The sequence below is a fragment of the Scyliorhinus torazame genome, chromosome 19 (genome assembly GCF_047496885.1).
Source record: "Scyliorhinus torazame isolate Kashiwa2021f chromosome 19, sScyTor2.1, whole genome shotgun sequence".
NCBI lineage: Eukaryota > Metazoa > Chordata > Chondrichthyes > Carcharhiniformes > Scyliorhinidae > Scyliorhinus > Scyliorhinus torazame.
The window spans coordinates 126,878,296-126,894,546 of record NC_092725.1 but is presented as its reverse complement, the minus strand read 5'-3'; the positions used below and the strand labels follow the sequence as shown (position 1 = coordinate 126,894,546).

General features: G+C 45.0%; 1 protein-coding gene across 5 annotated transcripts in view; it reads left to right on the top strand.

The window, feature by feature from the left end:
- Positions 1–16,251, top strand: part of grip1 (glutamate receptor interacting protein 1) — a 589,949-nt gene that overhangs the window by 450,770 nt on the left and 122,928 nt on the right. The window lies entirely within an intron of this gene.

The window sequence follows — 16,251 nt, the reverse complement described above, 5'->3', positions numbered from 1 at the left end:
CTGCATTGCGTTAATTGTAACATTTTGATGACCGACTCTTTGCAATTAGTGGCTTGCGCATGTTCCTTATTTAATTGTGTGGTTGATTGAGTCATCGTCTCTCTCCCTTTTCATCTGAGCCAATCTCATCCAGAGCAGCCCCCATGTGATTGGTGTCATGCACGTTAAGCCCCAGAGCTGGAGTGACTGTGGGTTGTTTTCTATCCTACACAGTTGACTGCAACCAAAGTTGTTGAAAATGTGGCCTCGTCTGAACCACTCTAACCAGTGTTTGCAACATTACACCAGGGACCAGCTGATTATATCACTTGGGCAAATGGGATGATAGAATGGTTACCGCACAGCCCATCATGCCCATGCTGACTCTCTGAGAGAACAACTCAGCTAGCCCCACTGCCTGTCAATCTTTTCCCCGTAGCCCTGCAAATCGTTTCTCTTTATCCGATTAGCTTTTGAAAGCCATGATTGAATCTGCCTCCACCACATTCTCAGGCAGTGCACTCCAGGTGCTGACCATTCCGTGACTAAATTGCTTTTCCTCACGACTCTTCTGGCTTTTTGCCAATCACTTTAAATTGGTGTCACCTGGTTCTGCACTCTTCCACCAGTGGTAACAGTTTCCTCCTATCCGTCCAGACCTACATGATTTTGAACACCTCCGTCAAATCTTCTCAAACCGTTCTCTTTCAGGAGAACAATTCCAACTTCCACAACCTATCCACACAACTGAAGTTCCTCATCCCCAAAACCTTTTCTGCAACCACTCTACTGCATTCACATCCATTCTAGAGAACCGGGCCCAGATTGGACATGTTGCTCCAGTTCAGGTTGTGCCAGTGTTTTGTAAACATTCACCATAAGATCCTTGTTTTTGTGCCCAATGCCTCTATTTCTAAAACCTAGTTCCCAAATGCCTCACGTGTGGAGCAGTTAGTTTCCTGTTCCTTCCAGTTATGCAGCATTTGTATTTACAGTCCTGTACTTTATCATACTTTGTGATCTATGGTGAAGGTTATTAGAGCTTGATAAACTTGCATCAGTCAGATTAGGTCATACAAAAATGATTAGACTTGTCTTAAAATCTGTCTATCCCGCCTGTTGATTTGATGTATATTGCACCCCTGGGAGGGAATAATGCAATTGATTGATGACTATCAGAACAATTACCAATACAAAGAATGCTTCCCAATTGTAAACACTGCCATTAAAAACACATTCCTATTTTTGATCATGTCATTATTTTGTGCAGACTTTCTTGGCAGTTAAATAATGTTTTGCATTGCTGTTGTGTTTTTGAGTAAAATCATTGAAGGAATGTTATTGTATGAAGAGGGAAAGCAATTACTTTGGTATATAACCTAATGGTTATCGTACTAGATTAACAACGCAAGGTAATGAGTTCAAATTTGTTGCCCTACCGCATCCAGTTGGTGGCCGGTAAGTACTTTTAAGTAGAAGAAGGCTTCATAAGCATTCCCATCCACAGCCCTCGTAGAGGTAACCAGGTGAGGTAGTGTTTGCAAGTGACTTTTGCCAAAAACGTCAGGGCATGATCCTAATTGGTCTTTACTATTGTAGAAGTTCTTGTCCAACCAACTTGGTTCACGTGACAGGAGATTCAGCAGCAGCTGGTCAGGAGTCAAGGTTATGGAGTCTGATGACAGATTTGAGCATTCATAGTCAAGCTGTTCAAATACAGTTAATGCACTTGCATCCCTCTGCCAATGTGGAAGATTTCTCTGCTCTCTCCTGTCCACAAAATACAAGAGGAATCTAACCTAACCGAAGACTGTCCTGCCAATCATCAGTAAAGTGTGTAAATATTCATTTGCCTACTAAATTAAGGCCTGCTTAACCATGTTCCGTTCGGCTTCTGACACAACCTTTCAGCCCTTGATGTCCTCACAGCCTTTATCCAAAAATGGAACTAATATCCAAAAATGAAATTAAGCTGAATGCCAGAGGTTCATAGAATAGAATTTACAGTGCAGAAGGTGGCCATTCGGCCCATCGAGTCTGCACCGGCCCTTACAAGAGCACCCTACTGAAGCCCACATATCTACCCTATCCCCGTAATCCGGTAACCCCCATTTTTTGGACACTAAGGGCAATTTAGCATGGCCAAACCACCTTCCCCACACATCTTTGGACTGTGGGAGAAAACCGGAGCACCCGGAGTAAACCCACGCAGACACGGGGAGAACGTGCAGACTCCGCCCAGGCAGTGACCCAACCGCGAATCGAACCTGGGACCCTGGAGCTGTGGAGCAACTGTGCGAATCACTATGCTACAGTGCTGCCCAGGTGTAGTAATAAAAGTCAGCATTTAACTTAGCATGGTACTAGTGGCTGTTTAGCACAGGGCTAAATCACCTGCTTTGAAAGCAGACCAAGGCAGGCCAGCAACACGGTCCAATTCCCATACCAGCCTCCCCGAACAGGCACCGGAATGTGGCGACTAGGGGCTTTTCACAGTAACTTCATTTGTTTTTCATTCATTTCATTTCATTCATTTTCATTTCATTTCATTTCATTTAACTAATGATTCTGGTATTTCTATTTGGTATAATCTAACAAAAGGTCAAGGCATTCAGAAAAAATTAACTCTCCAAAAAAAGAGAAATTCCTTCTTTCCCTCCATCCATTTTTCCAACTCCAGTGTTCGGAGAATGATTCAATTGAGCGTTAAATCTACTCGCGATGAAGCTACGTCTAAAAATGGTAAGATCCTTCATCCATGAGAAGAAGCAGATTTGATCTGCTTGCCAAATTCATGTATTATCTGCTAGGTCTAACATTTGCCCTCTGTGAGGCTGCAGACATTATGATAGCCAAGTACAATGTTAGACTTGCAATCTAAGGTATCAATCCCTTGGATACAACACACACTTGGAGTTGTTCTCTGTCTGTGGACATTAATTCCCGGGAAATGTGGGACAAGCTCTGTTCATGTATGTGAGTAAAATTTTCCTGATGAAATAATGCAGCTGGAATGAGAGTAGTTCCCAGCCGTAGTTTGTGGATCTTTCACTAATAAAAATGTAATAGCTAAATTATAAAATTTTACTCACGTACATTGTCGCTAACAAATGCTCCATAGCACGCTATCTTTAAAATACCCCAAAATATTATTTGAATATGATACAAGCCTTTTTATTTTTGTCAGTTTTCACATAATGGTGCGCTCCACATTGCAGTGCCCTGTTTTATCAGTATTGACATTTCCAGAAGAGCATTACAGTTGTTTTATTGGCTTTTCTTATTGACAGACTAAAGATCTCTGACAAGAACACTCATTGTGATCTACGTATTCATAACATTTCTTTTTGCCATCAGTGTTGTGGATTACTTTCGCTGTAGCCTGTGGATGCTCTTATCTGTGTTTTACATGGATGCCTCAATGCTATCTGTTTCGGGAGATAGGCAAAAGAGAGGAAGCAGAAACAATGTTGATTGTCATGAGAAACAGCTCTGTCAACATTGGACAAATTCTGTGTTGTAGCTGTAAACTTGTGGCATCAGCTCACACCAAACAAAATAAAGGTTATTAAAAGTGGCAGACTGCACCCATCATGTGTCATTAGGCACACTTAGTCTGTGCTTTAATTGGAGTGCGCTCTCCTATTACTGCTGCGGTGACTGGTATTCTACTGCAGATTTCACAAGTGAACTGCACCTCCTAGCAGCATCGGGTTTGACAGCACGGAAAGCGGGAATTCATCGCACTGGTGTTCTCCGCGTGAGACTGTTCTTTAACATTCTTTTTCAACAACTTTCTGATTCCTCTTTAAAGGAATTATCAATAAAGGATTCCACATTTTACTCACTTTCTATGTTTGAAAAAAGCCCTCTTAATTCATTTTGTGGTTGTTCCAAGGTTTTTTCCCCATTACCAGTGGAAACAATTTATCACCAGACGCCTTTTCAAAATCCTCCACAGTTCTGACGATCTCTCTTATACTGATGTAGATCTAAAAGTGAAAGAAAGACTATCTATTTATATAGCACTGTTCACAACCACTGGGCATCTGAAAGGACTTTGCGGTCAGTGCAGTACTTTTGAAATATGGTCACTTTTGCAAGGTAGGAAACATGGCAGCCAATTAGACAGTACATTCCTACAAACAAAAATGTGATGATGACCAGATACTTTGTGTCTTTTGTGATGTTTGTGGTGATATGCATCACTGTAAATGCACAAGGGGTTAATGTAAATACACTAAGACTAAGTAAACACTAGAGGGAGCACCAGAGACATCATGACATGCAGACATACAGCTAACGAACACATAGAATAGGACACGACCAATGGACAGCCAAGACACCCAGAGGTGACACTACCACAAGGGGGCAACCCATATAAAAGGACAGGGCACACATGCTCTTTCTCTTTCCACAGGCGACACTTAGCGAGAAGGACAGGGGCAGATCGGAAGCATCACACCCACCGCATGGCTTAGAGCAGACTGGTTATTTTGACTGAGTTACTATAGCAAGATTAGCAGGAGAGTCGAACTCAAGTAGGAGAATTATTCAATAAATGTGTTAAACCTATCTCCAAGTCTGAACCTTCCTTTGTCAGAGCATACATCAAGGAAGCAGCTTATGCTACATGAAGAAGCAGAACACAACAATGTTAGTTGAGGGATACATATTGATTAGGACACCCTGCTGTTCTTCAAAATAGTGACATCGAATTGTTTACATCTACCCAAAGAGGTAGATGGGGCCTCATTTCAACATCTCATCTAAAAGACTGCACTTCCAACAGTGCAGCACTCCCTTAGTGCAGCACTGGAGCACCATCCTCGAGTTTGTACTCCAGCCCTGAAGTGGGACTCGGACCTGGAACCTTTGTGCTCGGAGACGAGAGTGCCTTCAGCTGAGTCATGACTGACACTGCTGAATTCAGAAACACTACACAATGGATATAGATGTAGACAGCACATTTGTTTCATTAAATTAAACTCCTACCGGGCATTGTTTAAAAGTTTTCATGGCGGCAAAGCATTTACATTGATGAAGGGAGCATAGATAACTTTACGTAGGATATTTTCCTATTTTTTTATTCATTTACAGGATAACGTTGCTGGTTAGGCCAGCATTTATTGCCCACCCCTAGTTGCCCTTCAGAAGGTGGTGGTGAGCTGCCTTCTTGAACCGCTGCAGTCCTTGATGTACTGTGCTGTTAGGGAGGAAGTTTCAGGATGTTGCCCCGTAACAGTGAGGGAACGGCGATATATTTCCAAGTCAGGGTGGTGAGTGACTTGGAGGGGAACCTCCAGGTGGTGAGGTTCCCAGGTAGCTGCTGCTCTTGTCCTTCTAGATCAGTGTTCTTCAAACTTTTTTTTCCGGGGACCCATTTTTACCAACCGGCCAACCTTCGGGACCCAACCCGGCCGACCTTCGCGACCCACGCCGGCCGACCTTCGTGACCCATGCCGGCCGACCTGCGCGACCCACGCCGGCCGATCTGAGTGACCCACCATTTTCTCTTACCTTGTTTGCTGCTGACAAAAATGGAGGAAATGGTTTGGGGTCACTTTGGCCCTCGTACACGCTCCTCCAATGGAACCTGTTGGATGAAGGGGAAGCCTTCCGGTATCGGAAGGTATCGAGTCTCCATCTGTCCAAAGTTCTGCATTTTTTTCCGTAAAATTTTATCAAATTAAACCCGCCGAACTTGTAAAATAAATTGAATAAAATAAATGAAAAAAATAAAAATAAAATGAATAAAATAAATGAATGAAATGAATAAACCCCCCCCCAAACATGTAAAACAAAAAGCTGCAACCGTTTTTAAAAAAAGCGGTCGCACTGCGCATGCATGCCCGATCATCGGCACGCATGCGCAAAACCATGCGCATGCATGCCGATGATCTGGCACGCATGCGCAGTGCGGCCACATTTTTTTTTACATGATCGTGGCCATTTTGAAGGCCACTTGCAGCCGGCTGTTGCATGCAGATCTGCGCAATCAGGAGCACCGCAACAGACGGCTCCGCGACCCTCCCGACACCTGCCCGCGACCCACCGCGGGTCGCGCCTCCGAGTTTGACAATGCCTGTTCTAGATGGTAGTGCTCGTGGGTTTGGAAGTTGCTGTCTAAGGCACCTTGGTGAGTTACTGCAGTGCATCTTGTAGATCGTAGTCATGGCTGTTCGTCGGTGGTGGAGGGTTTGAATGTTTGTGGAAGGGGGAGCAATCAAGCTGGGTGCTTTGTCCTGGATGGTGTTGAGCTTCTTGAGTGTTGCTGGAGCTGCACTCATCCAGGCAAGTGGAGAGTATTCCATTACACTCCTGACTTGTGCCTTGTAGATGCTGGACAGGCTCTGGGGGGTCAGGAGGTGAGTTACTCACCGTAGGATTCCTAGCCTTTGACCTGCCCTGGTATTAATATGGCTAGTCCAGTTCAGTTTCTGACCAATGGTAACCGCTAGGATGTTGATTGTGGGGGATTCAGCGATGGTAATGCCATTGAATGTCAAGAGGCTGTGGTTAGAGCCTCTCTGTTGTATATCTGAAATTCTGAGTTGCTTACATTTTGAAAAGAGGGAATTGTTTGGAATATTCAAATTATAGCAAGTGTTTGTTTTGATTGTAAATCAAATAATTTGCTAAAGGATACTTTACTGGTGCCTAGTGATTTTTAATTCTGAAATAATATATCTCTTTCAGCAATAATTTCATTGTTTATCACTGGTTAATGGAATTGTTGCTCCAAGAATCATCTTGGGATATTAATACAGAATGACCTGGTCTCTTGTTGGTTCAGCAAGTTTAACCAGTTGAGTAAAATAATGTAAATGTCACCACAGTCCCAGAGGACCATAGGTTACTCTCCCCTTTGACAGCGGTGATGATTTAACCCAAGTGTCACCACACCTCAGGCGAGATTAAATAACCTCAACCAGTACTGGAATTGAACCCACGCTGTTGCCTTTGCTCCACATCACGAACGAGCTGTCCAGCCACCTGAGCTAAACCCGCCCCCAACCAGTGAATAACCTAAGCCACACAGATTTGGAATGTGCCAGATTTGATACCTGGTCTGAGCTGGTATGGTACAGTCAGCTGCAACAGTTGGGTTTAGTGTCACAAGCTTATGTGGTAAAAATTGGTGGGGGTTCCCACTCCTGTTGTTCGATAATCCCAAATGGAAATGCAAGTATGAACTCAGGTGAGGACAGAATTGGATTTCCACCTTCCCCATTGCTGAAAATCTGAAATAAATGCTGAATAAACTCAGCAGGTCTGGTATCATCTGTGAAGAGAGAACCAGAGTTAAAGTTTCGAGTCCATAGAAGGATCTCTGCATATGCTGCCAGACTTTCTGAGCTTATTCAGCATTTTTGGTTTTTAAATTGATAGCGCACATTGAAAAAAGTAAATACAATCTGATGGCCATTGCGGGAATGTGGCTGCATGGTGACAAGGATTGGGTCCTGAATATTGAAGGCTGAATGACCTTCAAGAAAAATAAGAAGCTAGGTCAAGGTGGAGGGGTAGCACTGGACAATTGGAGCATTCTCCTTTAAAAAAATACATTTAGAGTACCCAATTCATTTTTACCAATTAAGGAGCAATTTAGCATGGCCAATCCACCTGTCTGGCACATCTTTGGGTTGTGGGGGTGAAACCCTCGCAAACATGGGGAGAATGTGCAAGGTGTAGCACTGTTAATCAAGGATGGAATTGGTTCAGGAGATCAGAATGTGAAATTACTGGGGGAGTTGAGGAATTTTAAGGGCAAGAAGTCACTAGTAGGAGTGATCTACAGGCCCCCTAACAATAGCAGTGATGTAGGATAGAGTATACAAGAAAGAAGGATTGGGTGCTTGTGATGAAGGGACAGCAATAATCATGGATGACTTTAATCTACATATGAACTGGAAAGATCAGATTGGTATTAGGCGGCATGGTAGCACAGTGGGTAGCACTGTTGCTTAACAGCTGCAGGGTCCCAGCATCGATTCCCGGCCCTGTCTCACTGTCTGTGTGGAGTCTGCATGTTCTCCCTGGGTCTGCGTGGGTTTCCTCTGGGTGCTCCTGTTTCCTCCCACAAGTCCCGAAAGACGTATTGTTAGGTAATTTGGGCATTCTGAATTCTCCCTCTGTGTACCCGAACAGGCGCCGGAATGTGGCGACTAGGGGCTTTTCATAGAATTTACAGTGTAGAAGGAGGCCATTCGGCCCATCGAGTCTGCACCGGCTCTTGGAAAGAGCACCCTACCCAAGGTCAACATCTCCACCCTATCCCCATAACCCAGAAACCCCATCCAACACTAAGGCAATTTTGGACACTAAGGGAAATTTATCATGGCCAATCCACCTAACCTGCACATCTTTGGACAGTGGGAGGAAACCGGAGCACCCGGAGGAAATCCATGCACACACGGGGAGGATGTGCAGACTCCGCACAGATAGTGACCCAAGCCGGAATCGAACCTGGGACCCTGGAGCTGTGAAGCAATTGTGCTATCCACAATGCTACCGTGCTGCCCTTTTCACAATAACTTCATTGCAGTGTTAATGTAATCCTACTTGTGACAATAAAGATAATTATTATTATATTGGACTTGATCTGGTGCAGTGTGACAGGATTAATCAACAACATCAGAGTAAAAGCACCCCTAGGTAGCAACAACCATGATTTGATTGAATTTTACAACCAGTTTGAAACAAAGAAGAGTGGTTCTAAGACTAATAGTTTAAACTAAAATAAGTGTGGGCCTGAAAGCTAAGTCATCTGAAGTCACCTGGGATACTAGGCCAGGTGATTGATCAGTTGGGGATTTTCACAGTAGCTTCATTGCAGTGTTAATATAAATCTACTTGTGACAATAATAAAGATTATTATTATAAGACAAGCAGTGGCAGACATTTCAGAGGATATTTCAGAATAAGCATATTCCCACAAAAATAATTGTAAGGGCAGACCTCACTGCCCGTGGTTAACTAAAGAAGCGAAGGAAAGCATCAGACTTGAGGAAAAGCAAATAGCAACTCAAAAGTGACAGGTTCGACGATTGGTCAGAATATAAAGAATGGCAGAGGATGACTAAAAGATGAATGAAGAAGAAATTAGGCTATGATTGGAAGCTAGCTAGAATTGTAAAAACGGATGTCAAAGGTTTCTACAGGTACTTAAAAAGAAAAAGAGTAAGTAAAGTTAGTTGGGTCCGAGAGAGTGAGAATGGGGAGTTAATTCTGCATGTCCACATTAACCCTTACCAACTTTTACAGATGCACCATAGAAAGCATCCTATCTGGCTGCATCACAGCCTGGTATGGCAACTGCTCGGCCCAGGACCGCAAGATACTTCAGAGAGTCGTGAACACCGCCCAGTCCATCACACGAACCTGCCTCCCATCCATTGACTCCATCTACACCTCCCGCTGCCTGGGGAAAGCGGGCAGCATAATCAAAGATCCCTCCCACCCGGCTTACTCACTCTTCCAACTTCTTCCATCGGGCAGGAGATACAGAAGTCTGAGAACACGCACGAACAGACTCAAAAACAGCTTCTTCCCCACTGTCACCAGACTCCTAAACGACCCTCTTATGGACTGACCTCATTAACACTACACCCTGTATGCTTCATCCTATGCCAGTGCTTATGTAGTTACATTGTATATGTTGTGTTGCCCTATAATGTATTTTCTTTTATTTCCTTTTCATGTATTTGATGATCTGTTGAGCTGCTCGCAGAAAAATACTTTTCACTGTACCTCGGTGCACGTGACAATAAACAAATCAAATCCAATCCAATTAATAGTAGATAATAAGGAAATGGCAGATGAAATGAACAAATAATTTGCTTCTGCATGCACTGTAGAAGATACAGAAAACATTCCACCAATACCTGTAAATCAGGAGCTGGAGAGAAGAGAGGGACTTGGTGAAATCACTCGGGAAGTGATACTGAGCAAACTGATATCGCTGTGGGCTGACCAGTCTCCCGTCCTGATGGGATTCATCCTAGGGTCTTAAAAGAGGTAGCTAATGAGGTAGTAGATGCATTGGTGCTAATTTTCCAAATTTCACTAGATTCTGGAAAACTTGCATCAGTCTGGAAAGTAGCAAATATAACCCCTCTATTCCAGAAGGGAGGGAGGCAGAAAACAGGCCAGTTGGCTTGATATCTGTTGTGGGGAAGATTCTAGAATTGGTCATGAAAGAGGTTATAGCTGGGCACTTAGAGACACTCAAGGCATGGATGGGATGTATGGGAAATGGAGGGAGGCGGGGCTGGAGAGGGTTAGGAACTTGTACTTGGAAGGGAAGTTGGCAGGTCTGGATGAGCTGCGGGAGAGGTTTCAATTTCTAAGGGGTAGAGGGTTTAGATATATGCAAGTGCGGGACTTCGCACGGAAAGAGGGGAGGGCGTTTCCCAGGTTTCTGGAGTACACTCTGTTGGAGCAATTGCTGCTCACGGATGAATTGGGGAGGGTAAATTTGGAGATATGTATGGGTGGTTAGGGGAGCAGGGTGGGGCACAAGTGGTGAGGATCAAGAACAAATGGGAGGAGTGATGATGTGGAGAATCCGGCGAAGGACTGGGGTGAGCACAGTAACAAGTTTTACAACACCAGGTTAAAGTCCAACAGGTTTGTTTCGATGTCACTAGCTTTCGGAGCGCTGCTCCTTCCTCAGGTGAATGAAGAGGTATGTTCCAGAAACATATATATAGACAGATATATAGACATCTTTGAATCTGTCTATATATATGTTTCTGGAACATACCTCTTCATTCACCTGAGGAAGGAGCAGCGCTCCGAAAGCTAGTGACATCGAAACAAACCTGTTGGACTTTAACCTGGTGTTGTAAAACTTCTTAAATGGGAGGAGGAGTGAGAGGGGGAAATAGGTTGGGGACTTTGCTGCGAGGCGATGTGGAGGTTGAACTCAACCTCCTCTGTGTGAGGATGAGCTTGATTCAGTTCAAGGCGGTGCATATGACTCGGGCGAGAATGAGTGGGTTCATCCAGGGGGTGGCTGATGAGTACAAGACGCATGGTTGAGGGCCGGCAAATCATGCATTTATGTTCTGGGGTTGCGAGAAGCTGTAGAGATACTGGGAGGTGGTGTTTGGGACACTATCTAAGATAGTGGGGGGTGGAGGTCAGGCCGGACCCGATGGTGGCAATTTTTGGGCTATCGGAAGTGCAGAGCTTCTGGAGGGAAGGGGGCCGATGTTGTAACATTCGCCTCTCTAATTGCCCGGCGAAGGATCCTGCGAAATTGGAGGTCGGATACACTGCCAGAGGTGGCGGCCTGGCTGGGGGATTTGATTTGATTTATTGTCACATGTACCGAAGTACAGTGAAAAGTATTTTTCTGCAGCCGAGGGAACGTACACAGTAAGTACATAGTAGACAAAAAGAATAATCAACAGAGAACATTGACAAATGGTACATCGACAAACCGTGATTGGTTACAATGCGGAACAAGGGGCCAAACAAAGCAAATACATGAGCAAGAGCAGCACAGGGCGTCGTGAATACTGTTCTTACAGGGAACAGATCAGTGCGAGGGGGAGTTGTTGAGGAGTCTTGTAGCTGTGGGGAAGAAGCTGTTCCTATGTCTGGATGTGCGGGTCTTCAGACTTCTGTACCTTCTGCCTGATGGAAGGGTCTGGAAGAAGGCAATGCCTGGGTGGGAGGGGTCCCTCATAATGTTGTCTGCCTTCCTGAGGCAGCGGGAGGTGTATACAGAATCAATGTGGGGGTGGCAAGCTTGTGTGATGCATTGGGCTGAGTTCACCACACTCTGAAGTTTCTTGCGATCTTGGACCGAGCAGTTGCACATACCAGGCTGTGATGCAGCCGGATAGGATGCTCTCTATCGCACATCTGTAGAGGTTTGTGAGAGTCGATGCAGACATGCCAAATTTCTTTAGCTTCCATAGGAAGTAGAGACGCTGTTGGGCTTTCTTGACTGTTGCATCAACGTGAGTGGACCAGGATAGACTGTTGGTGATGGTGACCCCCAGGAACTTAAAGCTATCGACCATCTACACTTTGGAGCCATTGATGCAGACAGGAGTATGTATTGTGCTACGCTTCCTGAAGTCGATGATCAGTTCCTTGGTCTTTCCGACATTTAGAGAGAGGTTTTATTCGGTACACCATGAAACCAGATGATTTATTTCTCTGTTTGGAGCAGATTAAGTTTGAGTTGAGGGGTTGTTCATGACGCTGCTTGAGGAATTATTCGTTGTGGAGGAAGGGATGGGATAAAAGGGGAAAACTGTACAGACTGTGGACTGTGATTGTATGGAGTGGGTATTTTATATTTTGCTATTTTTACTCATGTTTGGAATAAAGTAACTCTTTAGAAACTCGCAAGCCAATCGGGTTGAGTCTTTATGGAAATGTGATGGGGAAATCATGTTTAACCAATTTATTGGAATTGTTATGAAGGAGTGACATGCACTGTGGGTAAAGGAGAACCTGTAGATGTACTGTATTTAGATTTCCAGAAGGCATTTCACAAGATGCCTCTTCAAAGGCCATTGCGCAAAGAACTCCTGTTGTAGCGGGTTATCACATTAGCATGAACAGAACATTGGCTGGCTGACAGAAAGCAGAGGCTATGCATAAAGAGGTCTTTTTCAGATTGGCAAGATGTGAAGAATGGAGTCCCACAGGGCTCTGTGCTGGGGCCTCAGCTTTTTGCAATGTGACAAATACAGAATTTTGGATATGTCGGATTATTTGGCAATTTTAGGGTTAAAAGTCTGGGTTAGAGTGCGTTTGTCTATGGTAGTCATGTTTTTTAAAGAATCTTGTTTTGGAAAGACCAGAAAGCTTTTAGCAGAAAGAGGTGAAACTGACCAGAGTAAAAAGGCTGGGCGAATGCAATGTTGTTTGATTCGGGAGAGTCCCTGGTGTTGCCACTTCTATCAAACCACAAGCAGCGAGTATGTTTCTTGTATTGACCAAATGACCACACAACCAGAATGTTAGTTCAAAGGACAGTTTATTATTGAACACAAGACTTATCTCTCTGGGCAATGATACACGTGGCTGCGTATTGAACTACACCTATCAACTAAGATGACCTTTACTTAACTTCTGGATGACCGGCTCTGTGCAGGTAGATAAGGCCTTTATCTGAGTCCCCACATGTGTCGGCTGAAAATCGTCAGATTGGCCTCGGCTGCGGCTCGTCTCTCTCGGGTAGCAATCGCGGGTCTTGAACTTAGCTGGTCGTTAGTTTGCAATTGGAGTGGGCACAGGCTGATCCCAAAAGAGGCCGATCCCTGGTGCGCAGGGCTTCTTATCCTTCTTCTCTTTCGCGCCCTTTTGGGTGGGGTTAACTGAGGATCCAATGGATCGATAGGGTCTCGATCACTCTGATCGATACCGGCCAATTAGGGGCGGGTACCTTGATGGCTGGGGGGGGGGGGGGGGTCCTAGTCGTTATTGTTCCAAATATGCCTTCCCAAATAGGGGGAGGTGGCACCGGGGAGTCTGCTACTGTTGCTTTTCCTTAATTTGAGTCTATTGTCCTGGGGAAACCGTGATTGACCTTCAACAGGTGCAAGTTTCAGTTCGGTCTGGTTTTCCTTTGCACAATACACAGGGATTGTGCGCTGTCTGTGTCCCAGCTTGACCATAATTCCCTTTATCCTTTGCGGGCAGCCATTTTAGGTGGCCACACTGGGGAGTTAATTTGTTTTCTACCTGGGGAGATGATATCAAGTTGGTGCTCAGGCAGAATGATAGACATTGGTCAATGGCAGCAGCAGCGCGGCGGGGGGGGGGGGTGTTTACTTTATTTTTGTTTATTTTATTTACACTGGAGGGTCTGAGGGGGTGTATACACCTGTTGTGTTAAGTCGGGGTGTTAATGTTAATTTATTATTTATGTCCAGGGGGGGAGGGGTTTGGGGGGTCGCTTTTTTAGATTGTGTTTTGTACTTAACCCTGTTGGGTTCTTTTTTCTTTCTCATTTTGTTATTGATATTTTATGAAAACCTGTAATAAATTTTTTTTTTTTTTAAAGTTGGTGCTCAGGCATTTAGACATTGTGAGGAAGCTTTAGAGTTGAGTTCTGATCTGGCTAACCCTGTTGACCCCAAATAAGGTACTTTGTTCTCACAGTAGGATAGTTAAAAAAAAAAATTAATAGTATTTAAAGCAGTGCAGACCTGTCTGAGGACAGGTGGGAAAGCTGAAACAAACCAGTTGAAACAGCTTTTTGAAGACATCAGCCAGAGTCTGCAGGGGTTGTGACAGGAGCTAAATCTGTTCTGGAAAACAAATATTTATCTGTGCCATTGGGATGTAGGATAGATTGAGAGCTGTATGTTTTTCCTTTATTGTTGTTTAATTGGGAATAGAGATAGTAACTAAGGGTATGGCATTTGCTGTATTGAGTAGTATTGTTTAAGGGGTAATTGTAAGCAACTTTCGAGTATCATGTTAAAGAGTTTAATATTGTGTTAATAAAGTTTTGTTGTATAATACCATATCCCTATTTCTTCATGCAGTCACTCCTGGAACAAAGTATTCTTTCTGCACAGTCTTACAAAATCAACTACAATTTCGGGCCTTCAGTCCAATATCCTTGGGCGCAATTCACCGGCCGTGTTGCGCTCTCTCGAGCATGGTGCGGCCGGTGAATGCCGGGAGAGGCTTTTCGCGGGCTTCCCAGTAGTCTTCACGCCTCACGGTATCCACCAAAGTTCAGTGAGGCGTCTGAGTCAGAAACACGCTCACAAGGGGCGTGACCAAACAGTACTCGTCCCATCCGGTTTTAAACCAACTTTGGCGAGCACACCCGGGATCCACTGGCCTCCCCAGCGAGGCCGTAGGCGGCGGCCATTCAGCACTGGTCCACACAAACATGGACAAGGCACCCAGAGGGTCTCCCAGGCCATCGGAGTCCCCTGGGTGGTCAGGGTCAGTGCAGGGGATGGGCCCCTGGCCCTCATCCTGGAACGTGGATACCTTGGCTGATCACTGTTAAGGTGCCCAAATGGCACTGTCAAGCTGGCAGGAGCACTGCCAGGGTGGCAGCGCAAAGGTCAGGTACCTGAGGGCTGGTCATGCCCATGAAAGGAGGGTGGAAAAGGGGGTTTGAAGAGCGGGGACGTGCAAGACAAGTAAGTAGAGGCCTCTGGGAGGTTGGAGGGGAGACAGGTGGCGGTCCTGGAAGGGTACAGTCTGTAAGTGGGCATGTGGCCTGAGGAGGGAGGACCTACAGAGACCCCATAGCGGGGTGTCCTCACTTGCGGGAGGGAGGGGGGAAGGGGGGAGAGAGAGGGGATTGAGGTATGGGGAGGTTGGGGGTAATGTCCACGTCTGTGTGAGTGTCGTTGCCAATGGGTGGGGCTTGTGGGGGACTCGCAATGTCACTTAGAGATCGGGGCATTCTTTCAAGGGCATCTCTGAGTTCAGCTCCCCAGTTGTAAAAGAAATTCCACGTGTGGGTTAAATGAGTGAGAAACTCCCCAGGGCCCCAAAAAGTGGCTGAGGTTGAATAGCGGTGGGAAATTCACCGGTAGAGCCAGTGGGAAAGTTCCTGAAAAACCCACCACAAATGAACTTTGAAATTTAGGGGGATAATTACCCCCTAGACACTGTTGGGGTCTGATCTGGGAGCATAATAACAATTTATATCAATGACTTAGATGAGGGGAGCGAAGGCATGGTAGCCAAGAATAGATAGGAAAACATGTTGTGAAGACAGAAGGGGGTTGCAAATGGATATAGATAGGTTGAGTGAGTGGGCAAGAATTTGACAGGTGGCTTTTAATGTGGGGAAATGTGAGGTTGTTCACTTCGGAAGGGAAAAAAGCAGATTATTACTTAAACTGAGAACAACTGCAGAATTCTGAAGTGTAGTGAGGTCTAGGTGTTCCAGTATGTGAGTCACAAAATGTTTATAAGCAGGTACAGCAAGTAATTAAGAAGGCTAATGGAATGCTTCATTCCGAGAGGGAGCAAACACAAAAGTAAGGATGTGATGCTACAGTTATACAGGGCATTGTGGTGAGGCCACATCTTGAATACTGTGCGCAGTTTTGGTCTCCTTAGTTAAGAAAGGATGCAAATAATTCGGGGGGCAGTTCAGAGAAGGTTTACTGATTTGATATCTGGAATGAGCTGGTTGACTTATGAGGAAAGGCTGCGAAGACGGGGCTTGTTTCCACTGGAGTTTAAAAGAGTGAGGGATAACTTGCCTGAAGTACATAAGATCTTGATAAGGTGGACGAGGAAAAGATGTTTATTTTTGTG